A 6000-nucleotide genomic window follows, 5' to 3' on the forward strand; every position below is an offset into this window, starting at 1 on the left:
CTTTATTCCTCTAGTGATTATTAAATTTCTCCTCTATAGTTCCATACTGTTAGATCTGACCTCTACTAAGTTAGGAGGAAAGCATTAAATTAGAACATGCCATCTTAAAATGGCTGTGTTTTATGGAAATAATTCCGTAAACTGTTAATAGAACATTAAGGTTGAATGAATAAATATCAGTAAACACCAAATTAAGATGCACATGCAACTTTAGCAGTGTCCCCTGGTACTATTTATTATGATATTTAATTATATTATATTTATTTACATTTTAATTATATTAGAGCATTATATCTAAAATAATATAGTATCTTACAACTTTTTTCTACAACCATGATTAATTTCCTCCGGAACACGCGAAGATACCCCTTTTCAATAAGATCTACATATTTTTATGCCAAATTTCAATCCGCAGCTAATTTGGCTGTGGATTTATGTGCGTGTTTTGTTTTATTTTAATAAAAGTTGCAAGTATAATTTTATAATGGGAAAAGTGTGTATTACTTTTCTACCCTCCTACCTGTGCAAAAAGGGTCAACTGATTTTATTCAGACTTTCCAAAATAATTCACCTCTGGGCAGAGACCATGCTAGGAAATCTTCTTCAATTAGGTTGTTAGGTTGGTGACAGTTCTGCAAATTCAACTGTAGCCAATACTGCTCCCACTACAATAACATTGTATGGTAGTGAAGCATAGATCATTACTACCATCTAATTCGGTATGAAGTTCAAAATCCCTCAAATGATTCTTTTGTGACACTTTGATACAATTAGGATGCAGATGTTAAAATAATAACAAAAAGCATAGGTCCAAAGCTTTAAAAACCCAACTGTTTTCCCTAGCTGGGACTCTAGCCCCCAGGCTTAAAAAATAAGCTAATGATTTAAAAATCAATAGTTTACTCCCAAATTAAATTTTATCATCAGTTCTAATGTGCATGAAGGTTAAGGAACTGGCTGTTGTGGAAACTGAAATCCTCTGTTTATTCACAGGTCAGATACGATGCAGGCAGCCAAAGTGTGAGCTTTCTTACACTGGCCCATTGCTGACCTGAGCCCTGATTTGGAGGGACCACCTTCTATAAGGGTAAGAGGCAATTCAGTCTCCTTACTACAGGTAGTTCTCTCCTAGGCCTTTCTTCATCAGAGATTTCCAATAGTAGTTTACTTTGAGTTTTGTATGTGATGAGCATTTATAGTGTTAATGACTCTTCTTGCTTAGAGAAAATATATGATCTGAACCAGGGGTAGGCAACCTATGGCACGCGAGCTGATTTTGAGTGGCATTCACACTGCCCGGGTCCTGCCCACCAGTCCGGGGGGGCTCTGCATTTTAATTTCATTTTAAATTAAGCTTCTTAAACATTTTAAAAACCTTATTTACTTTACATACATCAATAGTTTAGTTATATAATATAGACTTGTAGAAAGAGACCTTCTAAAAATGTTAAAATGTATTATTGGCACGAAACCTTAAATTAGAGTGAATAAATGAAGACTCGGCACACCACTTCTGAAAGGTTGCCGACCCCTGATCTGAACCATAGACCCATGATACTATACCCCTTTATTTGGATTATAGAATTAAAATCTTTCCTGTATGGATAATTCCATTATGAGGTTTCTTGCACCTTTCTTTGAAGTGTCTGGTACACTGTCAGTGCTGTCTACTCAACTAGATGGACTATTTTTCTGATCTGATTTGATAATTCTGGTGTTCCTATATAATTCTTCTGTTGTAAGTTGCAGTTTTCTCTAAATAGTTATTTGAGGAAGCAGAGAGGGAGAGAAACTAGGTATAAGTAAAAGGAGCCTCAAGTATTCGAGTTGTTCTAGGCTACCTGAATCTTTAAAAGTCAGCTTTCTTTAGTACGAGTTGATTTGGTTAATCTTATTTCATGTTCCTTTCCAAAATGTATATTAAAGGTGTGTAATATCTTGTTAAACTACAGGATGAGCATCCTCAGAACCCCAGAACAGTTTTAAAAAATTTCAGTAATATTTTTCAAGCATCATAAGCAAAAGTTTAAGTTCAGTTACTATAAACCATGGTACTTACCCTTTCATAGAAAATTTCAGAGAAGCCAGTAATTACACATACTTTGAAAAAGCGTTTATATTTTTTAACAACTGTGATTATCGTTTCTAGGTAAATATTCTCTTTGTATTTAAAGGAAAACTGCACTCATTTTATTCTCTCCAGCAATCTAAAAGTCTAAAGGGTAAGAAATGGTTCTCATAATAAATAAAGCATATTTCATGGGTGACCGTCCTGTTGAAGTGACTTAATTTGCAACACTGGCAGTTTAGGAACAAAAAGCACAACTCTAAGCAAGTTTCAGAGTGTAACATTTCCAATAACTTAAAAATGAAATGTTTTGTAGAAACAAGTTTTGATTGTTAAAACATCATTAAAGCAGCCTGACCATTTTATTTAGTTTCTTACAGCAGTCTGTCACACAGGTGTTGTCACAAGTGACATTTCTTCAACAAGATGGCTACTTGGACTCAGAGTTGCCAATTTATTTTTCCCAAATATACTTAACGTTTTATTCATGGCAAGTTATACTTCTTACTTATATTGAAGCTTTGGATTTTTGGATGGAGCCAGGTGTCGTTCAGTTTTCTTGGAAGACTCAAACAAATCTAAGCGGAATAGATAGGGAGACATGGATATTAAAAATAAGAATGATACTTTCATATCTGGATAGCAGAAGGTGAGAGGACAGACGGTGTTGCAATTCAAGTACTAGACTGGGATTCATGAGATCTGAATTTAGGTCCTTGCTCTGCCACACACTTCCTGTGTGATCTGGGCAAATCCCTAAATCTCTCTATGCCTATTTTCCTATCTGTAAAATGGAGGTGTTAATATTTCCTTACAACACAGATGTTGCAAGTATAAACTCATTAATGTTTGTGAGTTGCTAAGGTGCTACAGTGATGGTGTAAAGTGTTAATGTACTTTAGGAGTTTAAATCTTATCTCATGGCATTAGGACTGTTGCAATGCTTACAGGTGCATTATTGCTTTTCTATTTAACTTGTTGCATTATGCAGTGTTTGAAAACTCCACCTGTCTGGGCCAACCAAGAAGCTTTCTTTGGTTAGTGCCATCAAGATTTACAAAATAATTATTAAAAAAATGTGTAGTGCAAGAGTTCTCAAACATTCTGATAGTATGGTCACATCCTAATAGAGATTGGGTAACATTTTCAAAAGCATCTAAGTCACTTTTGAAAATGGGATTTAGACTCCAAAAGCTGGGTCTATGCTACACCGTTAGGTCAATGTAAGTTGCCTTACATCAGCCTATATGTGCGTGCATCTACACTCAAATTTGTCTCCAGCCAATGTAAGCACCACATTACAGTGACTCAATAAAACCATCTAATTGAATAGTGTTGAGCCATGGTTGATCTACTGAGGTTGATGCAGTGCAAGTATAGATGCTGCATGACCTATGTCATCCCTAACAGTCCTCTAGCAGCTGTCCCCAATGCCTGACACTGACCACTCTGCTCACAATTGTGATCTCTGCTGCCCAGGGGCCACGTAGACCAGAAGCTACCCTCCTTTAGAACTTCTGTGTATTTTTAAAATGCTTTTTCCTGATTGCCCAGCTTTGTGAGCACACAAGCGGTCTCTTGTTTCATGCAATTGCCAACTGACTATGTTGACTCCATGCACTAGACATGCTTCTTTGTGGAGTAGATTGGAGGCATTGGATCTCCTGGGCCTGTGGGGAGAAGAGACTGTATGGGCACGGCTATGGATTAGCCATGGAAATGTGGACATCTATGAAAAGATTGCACAGAGAATGCAGGCAAAGGGATACGATAGGGATCAGCAGCAGTGCCATGTAAAAGCGAAGGAACTGCAGCATGCATACCATAAGGCCAGAGAGGCCAACAATCAGTCTGATGCTAAGCTGCAGACTTACCCTTTTTTTTTAAACACCAAGCTGCATGCCATAATTGGTGGATAATCCATTAGCACCCCTTAGACCACTCTAGATACCTCTGAGGAACTTGAGACACAGAACCCTGCTGTGAATAGCAAGGAGGAGGGGGGGGGGAACACACAGCAGGGAGGTCCAGCTATGCCACCAGCCAGGACCTGTTTTTGAGACTGCACCACAATCTAGTGAGTCCCCCCAGCTGAGCACAGAGTCAGTGAAGGGGAAAGAGCCTTGGGTGAGTGTGTGAATGCATTTTTCCTTAGTGTTTAAATGTAAAGATAGCACCGGACCCAACCCCAAATTAGCAGGACAAAGGTATACACTTTTCATTGTTTTGCTCCTACAAGTCAAAGACAGCTGCTCCACCTCTATCCTCCATCCTGGTGGCAACTTTTCCTCCTTTGCCTCGCTGATATTATAAAGGATGCAGTGGGCAGCTATGACCATTGGAATATTTTTCCCACTGAGATCCAGGCTTGTGAGCAAACAATGCTAGCATCCATGCCATCTACCCAAAGCATATTCAACTGTCATTCTGTGCCTGCTGAGCCAGTAGTTGAATCTTTCTCTGATGGTGTCAAGGTGGCCAGTGTATGGCTTCATACACAGGGGAAAAAGGGATAGGCAAGGTTCCCCAAGATCACTAGTGGCATTCCAACATCACCGTTGGTAATCTGCTGGTCAGGAAGAATGTCTCTGCTTGCAGCTTTGTGAGCTGTCTAGTGTTCTTAAAGATGTGAGCAGTGCAGCTTATCTGACTAGCCCACACTGATGTCAGTGAAGCATCCCTAGTAATCCATCAACACTTGCATAACCATAGAAAGTAGCCCTTTCTATTGATGTACTCTGTGGCAAGGTGGCTGGTGCCAAAATAGGGATGTGTGTGCAATCTATAGCTTCACTGCCATTCAGGAATCCCATTTCTGCAAATCCATCTACTATGTCCTGCACATTGCCAAGATTCACAGTCCCTGTGTAGCAGGAGACTATTAATGGCCCTACACACTTGCATGACAATGGCCCTCACTGGATTTTCCAACCACAAAATGATTTCCCACTGATTGGTAGCAATGCAGTGTGGCAAGCTTCCATGGCGTGATCATCACTCACTTCTTCGCTATCAATGTAGTTGTAACGATGCTGCCTTTGGTGGGACACTTCTGAGAGTATCAATTCAGGACAAATTGCTTAGAGCCAGGGCAGTTACAGCCCAAGGCTGGGGTTTTTCCACTTCTAAGGCACACCAAACCAGCCAGACAGAGAGGACTTTGGTTTTACCCCACTGGCTAACAATAAGTCATACAAGCAATTCCCTTAGACACGCCAGTTTCCCAGTATCACCACCAGTGCCACTCATTATGGGGACGAATGGTTATGAAATACCCCAGTACCCAGTAAAAGAAAAAAGGTTCTCCCGATCCCAAAGGACTAAGCCCCAGACCCAGGTCAATATACAAATCAGATCTTACCCACAAATCACGCTGTTGCTAATCCTTTAGAATCTAAAGCAGGGGTAGGCAACCTTTCAGAAGTGGTGTGCCAAGTCTTCATTTATTCACTTTAATTTAAGGTTTCGCGTGCCGATAATACATTTTAACGTTTTTTAGAAGGTCTCGCTCTATAAGTCTATATTATATAACTAAACTATTGTTGTATGTAAAGTAAACCAGGTTTTCAAAATGTTTAAGAAGCTTCATTTAAAATTAAATTAAAATGCTGATCTTACGCCGCCAGCCTGCTCAGCCCGCTGGCAGCCTGGGGTTCTGTTCACCTAGGACAGCAGCGATCTGAGCGGGTCCTGCGTCCAGGATGCCAGCTGGCAAGGGGCCGGCAGCTGGACCCCAGACCTGGTGGGGGGGTTCAGGGGTCAGGGCAGAGGGCTGGGGATGTGTGTGGGGGTACAGGGCAGAAGGCTGGGTGTGTGCGGGGGTTCAGGGGTGAGGGCAGAGGGATGGGGGCTGCAGGGGTGCAGGGCAGAAGGCTGGGTGTGTGTGGGGGTTCAGGGGTCAGGGCAGAGGGCAGTGGGGGCGTGGGGTGGGG

At 40.8% G+C, this 6000-nt stretch overlaps 1 protein-coding gene across 2 annotated transcripts in view; it reads left to right on the forward strand.

The window, feature by feature from the left end:
* The window catches only part of DIPK1A (divergent protein kinase domain 1A), a 56558-nt gene that overhangs the window by 28861 nt on the left and 21697 nt on the right, over positions 1-6000 (forward strand). The window contains exon 2 of one of the 2 annotated variants that reach the window (XM_034780296.1): positions 994-1087. The exons of the other annotated variant lie outside the window; for it this stretch is intronic. The gene's annotated coding sequence lies outside the window, so the exon portion shown is untranslated. The remainder of the gene's footprint in view (positions 1-993; positions 1088-6000) is intronic. 2 annotated transcript variants of the gene reach the window in all.

Source organism: Trachemys scripta, chromosome 8 (assembly GCF_013100865.1).
Source record: "Trachemys scripta elegans isolate TJP31775 chromosome 8, CAS_Tse_1.0, whole genome shotgun sequence".
In the NCBI taxonomy this organism is placed as follows: Eukaryota; Metazoa; Chordata; order Testudines; family Emydidae; genus Trachemys; species Trachemys scripta.